Source organism: Vicugna pacos, chromosome X (assembly GCF_048564905.1).
Source record: "Vicugna pacos chromosome X, VicPac4, whole genome shotgun sequence".
NCBI lineage: Eukaryota > Metazoa > Chordata > Mammalia > Artiodactyla > Camelidae > Vicugna > Vicugna pacos.
In genome coordinates this window covers 43,578,326-43,599,733 of record NC_133023.1, presented here as the reverse complement: position 1 = coordinate 43,599,733, position 21,408 = coordinate 43,578,326, and positions in this window count along the sequence as shown.

The following is a 21,408-nucleotide window of genomic DNA, read 5'->3' as shown; positions in this document are numbered from 1 at the left end:
CTGAATCATCTATGCATCCCCAGTGCCAAGCACATAGCAGGTGCTTAGTAAATACTTGCTGACTGAATGAATGAGTTTTTTAAAAAGATCCCACAATGCAGCAGCAGACAGACATATATAGATACTCACAACCAAAGACACAGCATCAAACACAGAAAGTCAGGCAATGAGGACACAGACATGGATGGAGAAAGAAAGAGAGACATACGGAAACACAAGGATATCAAAATAAAGAGAATGGACAAAAAGATACATAGACATACAAAGCGAAGGGGAACAGGAAGCCAGAGTGACAACATCAGGGACATAAACTCAGAGAAGCCAATGCTCTCTTGCTGGGCTTCTGTATCCCCATTTTGAGATGCTGTGCCTGTCACAAAGAGGCAGGGAGACAAAAATGAGTTCACGCAGGGACAGGCACACAATGACTAATGTGAAGGTACTGAGATATAACAACATACAAACTAAAAGATAGAGATGCACAGAGATCCAGACATAGGGGCAGAGGGGTCAAGACACACAGTGACACACAGAGACACAGAAGTAACCAGGGAGGCATCAGTTAAGACCACAGTCCAAGACACCAAGGACAGAGAGATAGAAACAGAGACATGATGACATTCAGACATGAGATGGAGGATGGGAATAAAATATAAAGACACAAGACCAGAGACCTACAAGAACAGAGAAACAGAGACCTTACACAGACCCAGACTTGGTGACAAAGACCCAAGGACACAGGCACATGCAGAAGAACACACTAAGAGTAGGACAGGAGCACAGACTTATATATCCAGTGACAAAAACATGGCAATGCAGACACCTTAACAGTGACAAACACCACCAAAGAGATAGGTCTCAGATCAGGTAACAGAGACATAAGGACAGGCAAGATGAACACCCAGGAATAATGCAGATATTGTGACACAGTAAGAGGGACACAGGAATTTAGAGACAGAGATCCTAGAACAAGTAGTCATGGAGATGTGAACCCACAAATATAGTCATATGTATACAGGCTAGACATAGGGACAGAAACTCTTCTGGAAGGATCAAGGTAGAACCAAAGAAACCTAGACACAGAAAGAGACACACAGAACACAAGCAAATGGGCTGAGACACAAAATCAAGATACACCTGGGGATGCCCACAAATAGAGACACACAGGCAACCAAGGCCACAAATGAGGGGATGGGGACAGTGAATCAGACCCAAGGACACAGAGATAGTCAAAAATTAAAAGACATGGTTCCAGACTTCCAGACACGAGACATGAACAGAGAGACAGGGACACAACGGTGCTGAGTCATATCAAAACAAAACCAGGGACAGGGCAAGGTGGAAAGAGAAACAGATGCAGAGAGACACCTTGACAAACAGACCCATAGTAACAAGAACACAGTCATGGGGATCTAAAGAAAAAGACCCAAGGACTGAGAAAGAGAGATATTGAGACACAAAACAACTTAAGACACAGCCACAGCAACATCAAGAAAATAATACAGAAATATTGGCAAAAGCTGGGGAAAATAAATGAAGAAGTAAAATAAATACCAAATCACAGACATAGAGAGTCAAGCCCCAGAGATGCACAGATTCAGGGACTCACCAACAAAGGGCACATGGAAGAAGTCATATGCAGATTCATGAACACTAGACACTAGAACATTCTAGAGTCATGAACATTCAGCCAATAGAACACAGATGCTCAGAGAGAGACACACCCAGACAGAGGAATACAGAGACTCTGAGACACACACTGGATAACAGAAGTTCAGAGACATGCAAAACTTAGGGATGCACAAAGACAGGAAAACACAGATACTGGAAAACAGAGGCTCATGGATGTCCAGAAACAGAGAGGCACAGACACTAGATCACTCAGAAAGACTCAGGGACATGCAGACTCAGGGGTGCACAAATGACTGAAGGACACAATAAAGACTTAGGAAGGTGCAAAGATTCAGGGACATATAAAGAATCAGGAGCACAGGAACTCAGTGATGCACAGAAAAAGGGATACATAAACACTCAAACAGAAAGGCTCATTGGATGCCCAGTCACTGAGACACAGATATCCATAGGCACACAGAAACAGGGAGACACAGACACTAGATAACAGAGGCTCAAGATATGCAAAGACTCAAGTAGTTTCAAGAACAAGGATATAAAGACACTAAGAAACAGATCAGAGGCACACAGGAACAAGGACATAGAAGCAGGGGAATACAGACAGAGACTCATGGATACCCAGAGATGGAGATATACAGACGCTGAAACAGAGACTAATAGGATGTATAACACATGAATGCATAAAGAATGGGACACAGAAATTCACAGACTTACAGGGATCCAAGGATATGCAGATACTGGATGACAATATACAGTGGAAACCACAGACATAGAACACAGAGACACTGGAACACAGAAGCCATGGAAAACTAAAATATGTAGACACTGGAATAGTTGCTTACACTGATATTAAGACACACACTGCCATTGGGAAATATAGGCAACTACTAACACACACACAGACACTGGAATATATGAATACTTAACACACATAGACACTAGAACAGATGTCAAAACACACAAGGAAGCTGGCACAAAGAGACAATGGAACCAGACACTGCCACACAGGTACTGGGAATCACAGAGGGACACATAAAACCTGGGACACACACTCCACTAAGATGCAAGGAAACTGGGATATAGACACTGAAGCACACAAAGTCTGAAGCTCAGAGATACACACAGCATGCAGACACTGGGACACACAGACAATAGAATACAGATATAAAGACACAGACGTAAGGACATATAAAAACACTGAGACACACAGACACTTTGCCTCACAAACAGTGGAACAAGCAAACACTGGAATAGATATATACTGATGTACACTGACATTAGAACCACAGAAACTGGGACACACCCTAGGACAGTTACTGAGGCACATACAGACGGAACCATCACAGAACTGGGCCATATAAACACTGGGTCAAACAGATATTGTGACACACAGACACTGGGTTATTGGTACTGAAGTACACAGAAACACTGATACTGAGACATATGCAACATGCAACTGGTCACTGGGGTGACCCACATAGCCACATACCACATACCATGGGACATACAGAAATTGAGGAACACAGATACTGGAACACACACAGTCACCAAGATAAAAATACACTAGAACATACAGTCATTGGAACATAAACAAATACTGAAACACCCAGACATTAGAGTACAGAGAGGTTGTGATTCACAGGCACTGGGAATTACACAGACATTGTGACATACAGTCATTTTGACACACAGACACTGGTGTACAATCAGGAGTAGAGACAAGAAATTGGAACTTATAAACATTGAAGTACACAGACACTGGGATACATAAACATTGAGACACACAGCTACTTCGATGTTCAGACACTGAGACACAGCCCCTGAGACACACAGATACTTGGATGGCCAGAGACACTGGGGGATACAATCACTAGGGCACTCAGGCACTGGGAAACAAGGTCTGCAGTCATTGAGACAACCACTGGGACATACAGACACTGAGACACACAGACACTGACACATAGAGATGTTGTGGTACACAATGGAACACACAAACACTGGGTTCCCCAGAAACTAGGACATACAGACACCAGAAAACATACAGACACTGAGATACACAAACACTAATACCAAACACTTATGCCTACAGATTTTGAAACACACAAACTAGGACATACAGAAAGTGTGATATAGTCACTGAGGCACACAAACACTGAAACTCAGACACACTACAACATGCTGACATAGAGACACAGTCACTGAAACATGCAGACACTGGGATACGCAGACAAACACACAGAAACTGGAGTTAAGACGCTAAGGCACACAAAACACTGAAACACATTGGCACACTGAAACATGCTTACTCTGGAACACACAGTCACTTTGAAACACACAGTGGGACAAACAGACATTGACACAGGCACCAGAACATAGTCATTGGGATTTGCATAGACAATAGGACGCATAGACACTGGAACTTACAGACATAGGGATACACTGACACTGGGACCTATAGACACTTTTCACAGATATTGAGACACACAGACACTAGTACAAAAACACTAGGCATACTGATTAGGGCAGACACTGAAGCACACAGAAACACTAAAATTGAGCTACACAACCAACATGCTGATACTGTGACACACAGACCCGGGGGGCACATGGACACTAATGCACTCATTTACAGAGATAAATAGAAATTGATATATATAGACATTGTGGTAGATAGACACGAGACACAAAGACCTTAAGACACATAGAAACTTTGATATACAGTGACATGGAGATGTACAGTCATTGAGACACTCAGACACTGGGAACACAGATAAGGTGCATAGTCACTAGGACACGCAGACACTGGGATATACACACACTGGAACACATAGATATTGGTGCACACACACGAGATGTTGAGATACACCATCACTCGGACATTCACAGATTCTGTGACACACAGACACAGGAAAACACAGGCATTGGGATACACAAACCCTGGGGCATAAAGATTTGGGAACACACGGGAAGTAAGGCTCATAAACACTGGGATGTACAGACACTACTAGGGTACACAGGCCCTGGGACAGACACACACACACACACGCACACTGGTACTTCCAGAGACAACAAAACACACAGACATTGGGATATTCTGTCATCAAGAAATACACAACATTGGAACATACAGTCAATAGGATGCATAGACACTGGGAAACAGGCATTAGTATATATAGACAATAGGACACATTGACTAGGACATACAAACTCAGGAACAGTTGGTCAATGGGACACACAGAGATATTGTAACACAGAGACACTGAGATATATAGACTAGGACAAACAATCATTGAAACATACCCAGATACTGCAACCCACAGACCCTAGGAAACACAGACATTGAGATATACAGCCACTGGGACATACTGAAACAGGGAAAATAAAGACTCTGGGATATACACAGATACTAAGATAAAAACACTGTTCAGTATAGTCACTGGGACTTGTACAGACATTGGGGCCCAGAGATACTGGCACTTACACAGAGGTGTAAATACCAATACCAGGAAATACAAACACTGGGATATTAAAACAATGACCCCAAGACATAGACACTTGAGCATGGAGAAAAGCTAGGACACACAGTCACTGAGACACCCAAACACTAGATCACAAAGACACTGGGACATAAAGACATTAGGACATATAGAAGCTAAAACGTATTAACACCTGAACACATTGTCACTGGAATATACACACTGTGACACTCAAACACTGAGACACGAAGACACTGGGATACACAAACAGTGGGAGATATAGACAGTAAAACACAGAAATAGGACAGACAGAATATAAGAAACACAAAAATTTTAGGTGCTCTTGATGCCAGGCCTTGCAAGACTTTACCACTGCTCTACCATTGGCCAAAAGGAGAAAAGGAGACAATAGGGGAGGGAATGGTGTCATTCTGAGTCTTAAGGCACAGGTAAGCATGAGAGTGCTCTAGTGAGGAGAGTGCTGACTGAAGAAGAAAGTGGATGGAAGGGTAAAATAAGTGAAGTGGAAAAAATAAGTATGGATAAGAAAAGTGAGTTTTCTTACAGGACCAAAAGAACCAGGGCATCCTGGGCAAGGGTTGAAGGTGTTTCAAGTCAGACTTGAGGAGCTTGGTCTGATAGGATTGGAAGAGAAGAAGTGATGAGAGGGGAGAAAAATGCCTTGCTGAGGTGTTAGTGAGTGGGAATGAGCAAACACAAAGATTCTATCCTTGCTAAACTTTATTTTTTGTCAGAATAATAATTATTTTTTTAAGCCTGTTCATATACTTTTCATATTGAAATCCATCTGGACAGTCTCTTCAGCAAATGGTGTTGGGAAAACTGGACAGAAGCATGTAAAACAATGAAGCTAGAATACTCCCTTACACCATATACAAATATCAACTCAAAATGGATTAAAGACTTAAACATAAGACAAGATACAAGAAACCTCCTAGAGGAAAATATAGGCAAAATATTATCTGACATACATCTCAAAAATTTTCTCCTAGAAGAAATAAAAGCAAGAATAAACAAATGGGACCTAATGAAACTTACAAGCTTCTGCAGAGCAAAGGAAACCAGAAATAAAACAAGAAGAAAACCTACGGAATGGGAGAAAATTTTGCTCTACACTGGAATTTGACACAACATTGTAAAATGATTATAAATCAATAAAAAAAGAAAAGAAACCCATCTGAATTGATTTTTGTATGAGGAAGGATAAATGTCCAAAATTTTTTTAGTTTTTTTAAAACATATTTTTATTGAGTTATAATCATTTACAATGTTGTATCAAATTCCACTGTAGAGCACAATTTTTAAGTTATACATGAACATATGTATATTCATTGTCACATTTTTTTCTCCATGAGATACCGTAAGATCTTGTATATATTTCCCTGTGCTATACAGTATAATCTTGTTTATCTATTCTACAATTTTGAAATCCCAGTCTATCCCTTCCCAACTTCTGCCCCCTTGGCAACCACAAGTTTGTATTCTATGTCTATGAGTCTATTTCTGTTTTGTTTTTATGCTGTGTTTGTGTGTGTGTGTGTGTGTGTGTGTGTGTGTGTGTGTGTGTGTGTGTATGTGTTTTAGATTCCACATATGAGCGATCTCATATGGCATTTTTCTTTCTCTTTCTGGCTTACATCACTAAGAATGACATTCTCCAGGAGCATCCATGTTGCTGCAAATGGCATTATGTTGTCCTTTTTATGGCTGAGTAGTATTCCATTGTATAAATATATCACCACTTCTTTATCCAGTCATCCGTTGATGGACATTTAGCCTGTCTCCATGTCTTGGCTATTCTAAATAGTGCAGCTATGAATATTGGGGTGCAGGTGTCATTTTGGAGTAGGGTTTCTTCTGGATATATGCCCAGGAGCGGGATTCCTGGGTCATATGATAAGTCTATTCCTAGTCTTTTGAGGAATCTCCACACTGTTTTCCACAGTGGCTGCACCAAACTGCATTCCCACTAACAGTGAAGGAGGGTTCCCTTTTCTCCACAGCCTCCCCAGCATTTGTCATTTGTGGATTTTTGAATGATGGTCATTCTGACTGGTGTGTGGTGATACCTCATTGTAGTTTTGATTTGCATTTCTCTGATAATTAGTGATACTGAGCATTTTTCATGTGCCTATTGATCATTTGTATGTCTTCCTTGGAGAATTGCTTGTTAAGGTCTTTTGCTCATCTTTGGATTGGGTTGTTTGGTTGTTTCTTATTAAGTCATATGAGCTGCTTATATATTCAGGAGATCAAGCCTTTGTCAGTTTCATTTGCAAAATTTTTCTCCCAATCTGTAGGTTGTCTTTTTGTTTTGCTTATGGTTTCCTTTGCTGTGCAGAAGCTTGTAAGTTTCATTAGGTCCCATTTGTTTATTCTTGCTTTTATTTCTATTCCTTGAGTAGACTGTTCTAGGAGAACATTTTTGAGATGTATGTCAGATAATGTTTTGCCTATATTTTCTTCTAGGAGGTTTCTTGTATCTTGTCTTATGTTTAAGTCTTTGATCCCTTTTGAGTTGATATTTGTATATGGTGTAAGGGAGTGTTCTAAATTCATTGCTTTACATGCTGCTGTCCAGTTTTCCCAGCACCATTTGCTGAAGAGACTGTCTTTATTCCATTGTATAGTTCTGCCTCTTTTGTCGAAAATTAGTTGACCCAAAGTTTGTGCATTCATTTCTGGGCTCTCTATTCTGTTCCATTGGTCTATATGTCTGTTTTTGTACCAATACCATCCTGTCTTGATGACTGTAGCTCTATAGTATTGTCTGAAGTCTGGGAGAGTTATTCCTCCAGCCTCTTTCTTTCTCTTCAGTAATGCTTTGGGAATTCTAAGTCTTTGATGGTTCCATATAAATTTTATTATGACTTGTTCTTGTTCTGTGATATATGTCCAGGGTAACTTGATAGGGATTGCATTAAATCTGTAGATTGCCTTGGGCAATATGACCATTTTAACAATATTGATTCTTCCAATCCAAGAACATGTGATATCTTTCCATTTTTTAAAGCCTTTAATTTCCTTCATCAATGGTTTATAGTTTTCTGTGTATAATTCCTTCACCTCCTTGGTTAGATTTATTCCTAGGTATTTTATTGCTTTGGGAGCTATTTTAAAGGGGATTGTTTCTTTACTTTCTTTTTCTGTTGATTCATTGTTAGTGTAAAGAAATGCTCAACAGTGATATTGGCCTATAATTCTCTTTTCTGGTAGTGTCTTTGCCTGGTTTTGGTATCAGGGTGATGGTGACCTCATAGAATGAGTTTTGGAGTATTCCTTCCTTTTCAGTCCTCTGGAAGAGTTTGAGAAGGACTGGTATGAGTTCTTCTTTGTATGTTTGGTAGAATTCCCCGGTGAAGCCGTCCGGTCCTGGACTTTTATTTGTAGGGAGGTTTTTTATTGCTATTTCAATTTCATTTCTAGTGATCGGTTTCTTCAAGTGGTCAGTTTCTGTTTGATTCAGTCTTGGTGGACTGCATGTTTCCAGAAACTTGTCCATCTCCTCTAGGTTATCCATTTTGGTTCCCTATAGTTTTCATAGTATTCTTGTATGATATTCTGTATTTCTATTTTATTTGTTCTAATTTCTCCATTTTCCTTTCTTATTTTGCTAATTTGTGCTCTCTCTTTTTTCTTCTTTGTGAGTTTGGCCAGAGGTTTGTCGATTTTATTTACTTTTTTAAAAAAAAAACAGCTTTTGGTTTGATTGATTTTTTCTATGTTTTTTTTAATCTCTATTTTATTTATTTCCTCCCTAATCTTTATAATTTCCTTCCTTAGGCTGCCTTTTGGGGGTTTTTGTTATATTTTTTCTAGTTCTTTCAGCTGATGGGTTAAATTGTTTATTTGAGACTGTTCTTCTTTTTTGAGGAAGGCCTGTATCGCTATAAACTTCCCTCTTAGCACTGCCTTTGCTGTGTCCCATAAATTTTGTGTTGTTGTGCTTTCATTTTCATTAGTCTCAAGGTATTTTTTAATTTCAGCTTTGATTTCCTCATTGACCCACTGGTTTTCTTAATAGCATATTGTTTGATCTCCATGCTTTACTTTTTTTCTTCTTTGTTTCTCTGTTGTTGATTTCTAGTCATGGCATTTTGGTCAGTAAAGATGCTTGAGATAATTTCTATCTTCTTAAAATTGTTGAGGCTTCTTTTGTGCCCAAGTACAAGATCAATCTTGGAAAATGTACCATGTGCACTTGAAAAGAATGTATATCCTATTTTGGGGGGGTGTAATGCTCTGAAAATATCCACCAAATCTAATTTTTCTATTGTATTATTTTTTTTTACATTTTTTATTGATTCATAATCATTTTACAGTGTTGTGTCAAATTCCAGTGTTCAGCACAATTTTTCAGTCATTCATGGACATATACACACTCATTGTCACATTTTTTTCTCTGTGATTTATCATAACATTTTGTGTATATTTCCCTGTGCTATACAGTGTAATCTTGTTTATCTATTCTACAATTTTAAAATCCCAGTCTATCCCTTCCCACCCTCCACCCCCCTGGTAACCACAAGTCTGTATTCTCTGTCCATGAGTCTATTTCTGTCCTGTATTTAAGCTTTGTTTTTGTTTGTTTGTTTGTTTTTGTTTTTGTCTTTTAGATTCCACATATGAGCGATCTCATATGGTATTTTTTTTTTCTCTTTCTGGCTTACTTCACTTAGAATGACATTCTCTAGGAGCATCCATGTTGCTGCAAATGGCATTATGTTGTCGGTTTTTATGGTTGACTAGTATTCCATTGTATAAATATACCACTTCTTCTTTATCCAGTCACCTGTTGATGGACATTTAGGTTGTTTCCATGTTTTGGCTATTGTAAATAGTGCTACTATGAACATTGGAGTGCAGGTGTCATCCTGAAGTAGATTTCCTTCTGGGTACAAGCCCAGGAGTGGGATTCCTGGGTCATATGGTAAGTCTATTCCTAGTCTTTTGAGGAATCTCCACACTGTTTTCCATAGTGGCTGCACCAATCTGCATTCCCACCAGCAGTGTAGGAGGGTTCCCCTTTCTCCACAGCCTCTCCAGCATTTGTCATTTGTGGATTTTTGAATGACGGCCATTCTGACTAGTGTGAGGTGATACCTCATTGTAGTTTTGATTTGCATTTCTCTGATAATTAGTGATATTGAACATTTTTTCATGTGCTTTTTGATCATTTGTATGTCTTCCTTGGAGAATTGCTTGTTTAGGTCTTCTGCCCATTTTTGGATTGGGTTGTTTATTTTTTTCTTATTGAGTCGTATGAGCTGCTTATATATTTTGGAGATCAAGCCTTTGTCGGTTTCACTTGCAAAAATTTTCTCCCATTCCGTAGGTTTTCTTCTTGTTTTATTTCTGGTTTCCTTTGCCCTGCAGAAGCTTGTAAGTTTCATTAGGTCCCATTTGTTTATTCTTGCTTTTATTTCTTCTAGGAGAAAATTTTTGAAATGTATGTCAGATAATGTTTTGCCTATGTTTTCCTCTGGGGAGTTTATTGTATCTTGTCTTATGTTTAAGTCTTTAATCCATTTTGAGTTGATTTTTGTATATGGTGTAAGGGTGTGTTCTAGCTTCATTGTTTTACATGCTGCTGTCCAGTTTTCCCAACACCACTTGCTGAAGAGACTGTCTTTATTCCATTGTATATTCTTGCCTCCTTTGTCGAAGATGAGTTGACCAAAAGTTTGTGGGTTCATTTCTGGGCTCTGTATTCTGTTCCATTGGTCTATATGTCTGTTTTGGTACCAATACCATGCTGTCTTGATGACTGTAGCTCTATAGAGTTGTCTGAAGTCTGGGAGAGTTATTCCTCCAGCCTCTTTCTTTCTCTTCAGTAATGTTTAGCAATTCTAGGTCTTTGATGGTTCCATATAAATTTTATTATGATTTGTTCTAGTTCTGTGAAATATTTCCTGGGTAATTGGATAGGGATTGCATTAAATCTGTAGATTGCCTTGGGCAGTGTGACCATTTTAACAATATTGATTCTTCCAATCCAAGAGCATGGAATATCTTTCCATTTTTTAAAGTCTTCTTTAATTTCCTTCATCAATGGTTTATAGTTTTCTGTGTATAATTCTTTCGCCTCCTTGGTTAGATTTATTCCCAGATATTTTATTACTTTGGGTGCTATTTTAAAGGGGATTGTTTCTTTACTTTCTTTTCCTGTTGATTTATCGTTAGTGTAAAGAAAGGCAACTGATTTTTGAACATTAATTTTGTAACCTGCTACCTTGCTGAATTCTTCAATCAGCTCTAGTAGCTTTTGTGTGGACCTTTTAGGGTTTTCTATATATAGCAACATGTCGTCAGCATATAATGACACTTTTACCTCTTCTTTTCCAATTTGGATCCCTTTTATTTCTTTCTCTTGCCTGATTGCTGTGGCTAGGACTTCCAGGACTATATTGAATAGGAGTGGTGATAGTGGGCATCCTTGTCTTGTCCCAGATTTTAGTGGGAAGCTTTTGAGTTTTTCACCGTTGAGTACTATGCTGGCTGTAGGTTTGTCATATATAGCTTTTATTATGTTGAGATATGTTCCCTCTATACCCACTTTGGCGAGAGTTTTTATCATAAATGGATGTTGAATTTTATCAAATGCTTTTTCTGCATCTATTGAGATGATCATGTGGTTTTTGTCCTTTCTCTTGTTGATGTGATGTATTACATTGATTGATTTGCGTATGTTGAACCAGCCTTGTGTCCCTGGGATGAACCCCACTTGGTCATGATGTATAATCTTTTTTATGTGTTGTTGGATTCTATTTGCTAAAATTGTGGTGAGGATTTTGGCGTCTATGTTCATCAGTGATATTGGCCTATAATTCTCTTTTTTTGTAGTGTCTTTGCCTGGTTTTGGTATCAGGGTGATGGTGGCTTCATAGAATGAGTTTGGGAGTATTCTCTTCTTTTCAATCTTCTGGAAGAGTTTGAGAAGGACTGGCATGAGTTCTTCTTTGTATGTTTGGTAGAATTCCCCGGTGAAGCCATCCGGTCCTGGACTTTTATTTGTAGGGAGGTTTTTAATTGCTATTTCTATTTCCTTTCTAGTGATCGGATTGTTCAAGTGTTCAGTTTCTTCTTGATTCAGTTTTGGTGGACAGTATGTTTCCAGAAACTTGCCCATCTCCTCTAGGTTATCCAGTTTGGTTCCATATAGTTTTTCATAATATTCTCGTATGATATTCTGTATTTCTATTTTGTTTGTTGTAATTTCTCCATTTTCCTTTCTTATTTTGCTAATTTGTGCTCTCTCTTTTTTCTTCTTTGTGAGTTTGGCCAGAGGTTTGTCGATTTTATTCACTTTTTCATAAAACCAGCTTTTGGTTTGGTTGATTTTTTCTATTGGTCTTGTAAATCTCTATTGTATTTAATTCTTCTTTAATCTTTATTATTTCCTTCCTTCTGCTGCTTTTTGGGGCTTTTTCTTGTTCTTTTTCTAATTGATTCAGATGGTGGGTTAACTTGTTTATTTGAGATTGTTCTTCTTTTTTGAGGAAGGCCTGTATCGCTATAAACTTCCCTCTTAGCACTGCCTTTGCTGTGTCCCATAAATTTTGTGTTGTTGTGCTTTCATTTTCATTTGTCTCAAGGTATTTTTTAATTTCAGCTTTGATTTCCTCATTGACCCACTGGTTTTCTTAATAGCATATTGTTTGATCTCCATGCTTTTCTTTTTTTCTTCTTTGTTTCTCTGTTGTTGATTTCTAGACATGGCATTGTGGCCAGTAAAGATGCTTGAGATAATTTCTATTTTCTTAAAATTGTTGAGGCTTCTTTTGTGCCCAAGTACAAGATCAATCCTGGAAAATGTTCCATGTGCACTTGAAAAGAATGTATATCCTATTTTTGGGGGGTGTAATGCTCTGAAAATATCCACCAAATCTAATTTTTCTATTGTATTATTTAATTTCTCTGTTGCCTTATTTACTTTCTGCCTGGAAGATCTGTCTAGTGATAAGAATGCAGTGTTAAAATCTCCAGCTATGATTGTATTCCCATCAATATCCCCCTTTATCTCTGTGAGTTATTGTTTTATGTACTTAGGTGCTCCTATATTGGGTGCATATATATTAACGAGTGTTAATATCCTCATCTTGTATCACTCCTTCAATCATTATAAAATGTCCTTCTTTATCTTTCTTTATGGACTTTGTTTTAAAGTCTATTTTGTCTGAAATCAGTACTGCAACACCTGCTTTTTTGGCTTTTCCATTTGCATTGAATATCTTTTTCCATCGTTTCACTCTCAATCTATATGTGTCCTTCTCCCTAAAGTGGGTCTCTTGTGTGCAGCATATTGAAGGTTCTTGCTTTATTATCCAGTCTGCCACTCTATGTCTTTTGACTGGAGCATTTAGTCCATTAACATTTACAGTCATTCATGATAGATGTGTGTTTATTGCTATTTTGAACTTATCTTTGCAGTTGATTTTGTATTTCCTCTTTGTTCCTTTCTTCTTCCTTTTGTGGTTTGGTAATTTTCCTTTGTATTATCATGGATTTTATTTAGGTTTTGTGACTCCCTTGCAAGTTTTTGGCTTGTGGTTACCTTTTTAGGTAAGTCTATTAACCCATTACTATAACTGTTTTTATTAAACTGATAGTAACATGATCTCAAACCCATCCTACCAAGAACAAAAAATTTAAAAAAGAAAGAAAAAAATTCTATATTTTCCTGCCTCCCTCTCCCAATGATTTAGATGTCTTCTTTTACAATTTCGTGTTAATTTGTAATTCATGAGTTATCACCTTTCCAGTTGTGAGTTTCTCATTTCTGTAGCATCCTGCTGTTTTTCTATGTAGAGTAGACCTTTCAATATTTCTTTTAGCATGGGTTTAGTGTTGCTAAACTCTTGTAGCTTTTTCTTGTCTGTGAAATTCCTTATCTCTCCTTCTATCCTGAAGGATAGCCTTGCTGGATAAAGTATCCTAGGCTGCATCATTTTTTCATTCAGGACTTTGAATATATCCTGCCACTCCCTTCTGGCCTATCATGTTTGTGTAAAGAAATCAGCTGAGACCCTTACGGGGGTTCCCTTCTAACTCACTCTTTGCTTTTCTCTTGCTGCCTTTAGGATCATTTCTTTATCCTTGACTCTGGCCATCTTGATGATGATGTCTTGGTGTGGGTCTGTTTGGGTTCTTCCTGTTTGGGACCCTTTGAGCTTCCTGTACTTGGATATCTGATTCCTTCTTTAAGTTTGGGAAGTTTTCAGTCATGATTTCTTCCAATACCTTTTCAATCCCCTTTGATCTTTCTTCCACTTCTGGGACCCCTATTATGTGAAGATTGGCATGCTTTATATTATCCCATAGGTCCCTTATGCTATTTTCATTTGTTTATATTTGTTTCTCTTGTAGCTGCTCTGATTGGGTGCTTTCTGTTGTCTTGTCTTCTAGGTCACTAATTCATTCCCCTACATTATCTAGTCTGCTTTGCACAGCCTTTAGATCATTTCTCGTCTCAGCCAATGAGTTTGCCAATTCTACTTGGCACGTCTTTATAGCTTCAATTCCATTTTTGACATATTTTATATCTCTAAACACTGTCTCTTTCAGTTCCTTCAATACTTTGATCACTTCTTTTTTGAAATCTTGATCTAGGAGGCTATAAATGTCTATTTCATTGATCATTCTTTCAGGGGATTTCTCTTGTTCTTTTAATTGGGAATGGTTTGTCTGCTCCTTCATCGTGCTCATATCTCTCTGGCACTGTGGTTTATGGAGTATCAGTTATTTATTGTGGTCCTTAGGGAGTTTATTTATTTATCTATCTAATGCCTATTTAGGAATAACACTTAAAAAGAGAGAGAAAGAGAATTTTAAAAGAAGGGAAAAAAAGGTTTGAAAACAGTGTGTAATGAATAATATAATAGCAAGTTGAAGCAGAATAGCAATCGGGTTGAGATATCCTTTAAAAATATTTAAAAAAGGAGAAAAGAGGGGGAAAATGTATTTGAAACCAGTGTATAATCAATAACAGGACATCAAAACCAAGAGAAATAAAAATGAAATGACGTGAATTTTTAAAAATAATAATAAAATTTTTTTTAAAAATTTAAAAAAGATTAAAACTGGGAGTATATATAATTATTTAAGAAGTAAAAATTAAAAGGGTAATAGAAAATAGAACAGGTAAAAGAAGATTTTTTTAATAAAAGGGTGGGGTGTTCTCCTGGAGTCTGTGTGCCCTTAATGTGAAGTCTTTCTGTCTTTGCCCTGTTTTGGAAGCTCAGCTTGCTGTTTCCAGAGGCCCTCCATTGGCGCCTTCGTCTGTGCTGCTCCCAGTGCCTGTTGGCAAGCAGATCGTGCCCCCTCCCAACACTGGGTCAGGTTCAGCTCTCCTTTGCTGTGGGCGGGCGGATCACTGCCCCTCCCGATGCTGCAGTCAGATGTTGCAGACTGGCCAGGTAAGAGAGTGGGTCACGCACCCTCCCAGCACCTCGGTCAGGGGCTGCGTTTCTGCTGGAAAGGTGGGGGGCCGCCCACCCTCTCCCATTGCTGGTCGCTGCTCTGCTCTGTGCCACTGTACGCTCCATATGCAGGCTCAGGGAAGACCAAGAAACAGCCCCGTCCCTGCTCCGGGCCAAAACCTAGCTCTTTGTTTGTCTTAGCAGAGCAAGTTCTCTGAGGGATGAGGACAAAAAGATCCTATCTGCCTCAAGCTGTAGACAAGTCTCTGTCTGGCCTTTGAGGCTGCTAAGTCCTTAGGTGCAGATGCAGGTTTCTCCCCCGCCTCCACCTGGGTGCTCAGTGCTGGAGGATATGGCAGCTGTGCCTGAGCCCCGCCTGTCTTCACCCGAAAACTTTCCACGGGTTTTCAGAGATAGGGTTATGCAACCTTCCCCCCAGGGCACATCAGCCGTGTTGTTTTATGGAGGGCCCAGGTTGTTCTGCCCTGTGCACCCACACCAATGGCATGCAGCTCCCTGTAGTCCCCCGGGACTGCCTCAGTGCAGCTGTCCCCATCCTCTGCTTGACTCAGGCAGCCTGTCCCAGCCACCAGCTGACTGCCCCCGACATGGGCTGGGTGTTGTGGTGACCCTCTGTGCCTGTTTAACTTAGTTCTGACTGTCAAGGCCTGCTCTGTACAGATCCGAGCCTCAGAGGCTCCCCCTCCATCCTGCTAGCCTCTCAGTTGGAGAGGGGAGACCCAGCGAATGAGCGCCAGTCCTCCTTTGCCGCTCCCTCACCACGGGACCCATTCAGCACTGTTTTGCCTTTTCTTCTTTCTTTTTTCCTTTTCTCCTACCAGATTTTTGGCATCTCTGTCTTTTGAAGAGGATGATGTTCTGTTGGAGTTCCATAGATGCTCTGGTTGGCTGAGTGGGGCTGTGGATGTGAGTCTTGGTGTATTTGTGGGAGAGGGTGAGCTACAAGTGTCCTTCTACTCTGCCATCTTGGCCTCCCTCTCTTGCTACACTTTCATACTCTTCTTTTTTAATTGAATAATGGTTGATTTACAATATTAGTTTCAGATGTACAACATAGTGATTCAATATTTTTATAGATTATACTCTATTAAAATTTATTACAAAATAACAGCTATAATTCCCTGTTCTACAGAATATAACCTTGTTGCCTACCTACTTTATATGTAGTAGTTTGTATCACTTAATCCCATACCACTAACTTGTCCCTCCCCACTTCCTTCTCCCCTTTGGTAACCCCTAGTTTGTTTTATATATCTGAGTCTGTTTCTGTTTTGCATATACATTCACTTGTTTTATTTTGTAGATTCCACATACAAGTAGTATCACATAGTATTTAGCTTTCTCTGTCTGACTTATTTCACTTAGCATAATATTCTCTAGGTCCATCCATGGTGTTGCAAATGGCAGAATTTCATGTTTTCTTATGGTGAGTAATATCTATTTTATATGTACATACATACACACACATATCACTTATTCCTTACCCATTCATTTGTTGATGGACACTTAGGTTGATTCCATACTTGGCAATTTAAATAATGCTGCTATGAACGTCAGGGTTCATGTATCTTTTTGAATTAGAATTTTCATTTTTTCCAGATATATACCCAGGAGTTCTGTTTTTAGTTTTTTGAGGAACCTCCATACTGTTTTCCACAGTGGCTGCACCAATATATATTACCACCAGCAGTGTGCAAGTGTTCTTTTTTCTCTGCATCCTCACCAGTGTTTGTTATTTGCTGACTTTTTGATGATAGCCATCTGACAAATCTGAGTTGATATCTTTTTGTTGTTTTGATTTGCATTTATCTAATAATTAGTGATGGTTGGGCATATTTTCATGTGCCTGTTGGCCATCTGTATATCTTCTTTGGAAAAATGTCTATTCAGATCTTCTGCCCATTTTTTATTGGGTTGTTTCATAGTTTGATATTGAGTTGTATGTGCATAGGAAAAATAAAGATAATTAATTTCAGAAAGTAATAGATGTTATGGAGAAAATAAAATACAGTAAAGAAAGAGTGACTGGTGGGGCTCCTTTGGCAAGTAGATCAGAGAAATCCTTTTCAAGGAGTTACATTTCAGCTAAGACCTGAATTAAATGATGGGCCCTGTTATGGGAACAGATCTGGGGACAGAACGTTCCAGGCAAGAAGGAACAACTGAAGCAAAACTGAAACTGGAGTCAACTTGGAGTATGATGAGTTTGATCTGTTTTAAGAATCAGTGCTCTAGAGGTGATAAGACATGATCTTGGGCAAGGGCAGTCGGGCTTAGAGGAGGAAATGAATACAAGAGATATTAAAATATTAATATTGCCAGAATAAGCAGCTCAAAATGACAGAATGGAATTTAAGCCAAATGTAATTAAATGATGCACAGGTCTAAGTTTGTTAGTAGGACACCTGGCAGGGTGACCGATCGCCTGCAGCTATGGCAGTTAGTAAGTCTTCCTAGGATTGGATTTCAGGGATTTTTAAAAAAACAAAAATATCTCAAGCTTTCTAGAGGCAAACTAGGTGAATTTCATGCAACGGTGAGTATTGGTCACTTGCTATGAGTCAGGTATTGTTTTATTTGTTAGAGATACAGCAGTGACAAAACAAAATCTGCTGCCTTCATGGAGCTTATGTCATAGTGGGAGAAGACTGAAAACAAACAAATAAACAGAGCTGAGATGAAAATAAAGCAAAGTAAGGCAATAGAGATTGTGGGGAAGGGACCGTCCATTATTTAAGACAAGGTGCTTGGTCAGGGATGGTCTGGCTGGGAAGGTGATAATTGAACAATTAGAGTGTTCAACTATCTTGTTTTCCCAGCACTATCTAAGTTTTAGCACAGAAAACCTCATATCCTGGGAAACTCTTCAGTTCTAGGCAAACCAAGGCAGTTATTCACCCTGAGAATGGAAGAAGATAAGGGAGAGTCCATGCAATTATCTGGGAGAAAAGAGGTTCACATAAAAGGAACTGTTTCACTCCAGGACATTTTCCCTCTTCCACTGCAGCAGTATAGGGAAGTGTATTTTATCTCATGGTATTTCCACCTCTACACAGACCAGCTAGAAGGGAAGGAGACTAGAAGGAGTGAATGGGCCTGGAAACACCAAGAAGGGAAAACGCTGCCTGAGCTGAATGTGTTTGTGCCCTCTCTTCTTACACAGGTGTTAGAATAGCTCAGAATTGAATAAACACATAGCAAACCTAAAGTGTGTTCATACATTTGATGTTCAACAAATCTAAAAATAGTGCAGTGGTGAAATAAATTCTTGGCTGGCATCTTTGTGGCATAAACTTGCACCCATGGACCTATGTCCTCCCTTTTCTCTGCCCTTACATGAATGTCAGTCTCAGGAATGTGGATCTTATTCTGTTGGCAATGAGTCACCACAGAATCGTTCTGAACAGGAGCAGATTATGATGACAGAGAAGGGTTTTCAAGGGTATCAGGTAGTATTGTGGATGACAGAAAGGAGGATATTAAGGCTCAAAGAAGACAAATCAACCAGGAAGATCCTTGGGAGGAGCTCTCAGCTGGCAGCCTGCATTACTTGATCTAACTAAAGGCAAATCTGGAAGCCAGTTCTATGTCATAATGGGGCCCTGGCCCCTGGAATAATGGGGTTGGAGAAGAGACATCATAGACATAAAAAACCTACCCAATTTATATTGAGTAGGTGCCTCCTGACTCCAGCCTGACCTAGTGCCCTCCTGTCCTCTGCTCCTATCAATTATATCCATCTTAGAAAGAGATGTAGGAAATTCATTCAAGAGGAGGCTGACAAGTCTTAATGGAGTTTTTCTTCCTGGGTGATTGGTCTCTTAACCAGCGTTACCCTCAAAGAATCACCTCTCACAAATGGTGACATTTCAGGCATCATCAGAAAAGGAAAATGAGAGAAATTTTCTTTGGGATTGGGGAAAGAGATAGAACTTCTTGCCAACTGACTCAAATTAGTCCTAATCTATCTCAAGTTGACATAGAAGGAATTCATAGTTGGATTCTTGAGTGAGTTTTCCATCAATGGAGCTGTCCAAAGTGTGGCTTATTCCTTTACAGGCACCTTGGGGAGAGTTGAGATCAGTCCTTCTTTGATGGACAGTTGATTTCAGATAAATTCCAAGGTCTTTTCCAGTCCTGAGATGCTGGGGTAATGATGTTAGCAATGAGTCTTTCCTCTTGTCTGCCTCCAAAAAACAATTGGAACTCTACTCTTGGTCTTGATGGATCTGGCCCATGTTTTACTTTTTAAAAACAACACAAATTTATTTTTCACAATCCTTGAAGCTGTAAAGTCCAAAATCAAGGTCCAGCAAGGTTCAGCTTCTGGTGGAGGCTCTCTTGCTGCAGATGGCTGCCTTGTCTCTGTGTTTTCACATGGTCTTTACTCAGTGTGTGTGTGTGTGTGTGTGTGTGTGTGTGTGTGTGTGTGTCTGTGTCTGTGTATCTGTGTGTCTGTGTGTCTATGTAGATATCTGTCTGGCTCAGGTTTTGAGTGGTTACTCCTACTGGGTCATACCATACTTGGGTCCTGGACTCATCATATTACAACATATGCTACCTTTCCAACCTCTAGGGCTGTTCATCTTCCTTGAGGAGAGCTTGGAGAAAGAGAAGGGAATGCAACTGTATGACAGCTGTGTGACAGACCCGGAAGACATCTCATGAGATATGACTCTTGCATCAGGGCTAGGGAGGGACAGCTCAAGGAGTAGAGGACTGATATATTTGAAGCTTGCTTTCTCTGACACCCAAGTTGGAAGAGACCCCAAAAGGTAACTGAATACCCTTGTGATTCCCCATTCAAGTATTTGGGGCCCAAAGAAATGATAGGACATACCCAAGGCCAAGCAGAGAAAAGGAGAGGAAGTTGTAGATGATGACTCTGGATACTAAAAATTGGAAAATTATTCTCAGCTATAAAAGGAAGAATTAATATACATTACAAATAATTCTCTGGACCAACCTCACGTGTTATTGACTCCAATAAACTACATACATTTATTTACGGGATCTACAGTTACTCAAGTGTCATATGCTCAGATTTTACATTCTCAGATGTTATACACACTCCTTCAGATGTCACACACACATACACACACATACTTCCTTAGACATTATCCACATTTACTCAGATGTCATACATATTCATTCAGATTTAGTCATGCTTAATCAAATGTTATCTCCCACAATCTAGTTGTCACTCATGATCACTTAAACAGCTCTCACACACACTTCCTCAAATGCTACACAATACTCAGGTGATGCCAATGCATATGGTACCTATGCTTAATCACATATCATACACACTCATGCAGACATCCTGAAATCCAAAACTATTCAAAGTGTGCTCCCTGGACCAGAAACATCCTCATTAATTGGGAGCTTGTAAGAAATGCAGAATCTCAGGCCTTACACAGATCTGATTATTTAAATCTGCATTTTTAATAAGATTCCCAGGTGATTCATATGAACATTAACACTGAGAAGCACTGACATCTGGTGAATGACAATACTCATTCACCATAGTAGTCCCAGTGCCTAACCAGCAGTCAGGCATATCAACTCTCAGTAAGTTGTCTTTAAATACATTAGTGACACATTCTGACTTCACCCATGCTCATCAAAATGTTCCTTCATGCAATTCCATGCCGAAGTAATTTCCTAAAGAATACCTGGCTCATACACACAAGGGGAAAGTTAAAGGGATGCTCATTGCAGCAATAGTCGATATGGGAAAATTTGAAAATTACCTAAATAAATCAAGAGCTTAGATAAAGTGTAATCAACTCATCTAGTGAAATACTAAACAGCAGTGAAAAGTAAAGAATGAAAGCTAC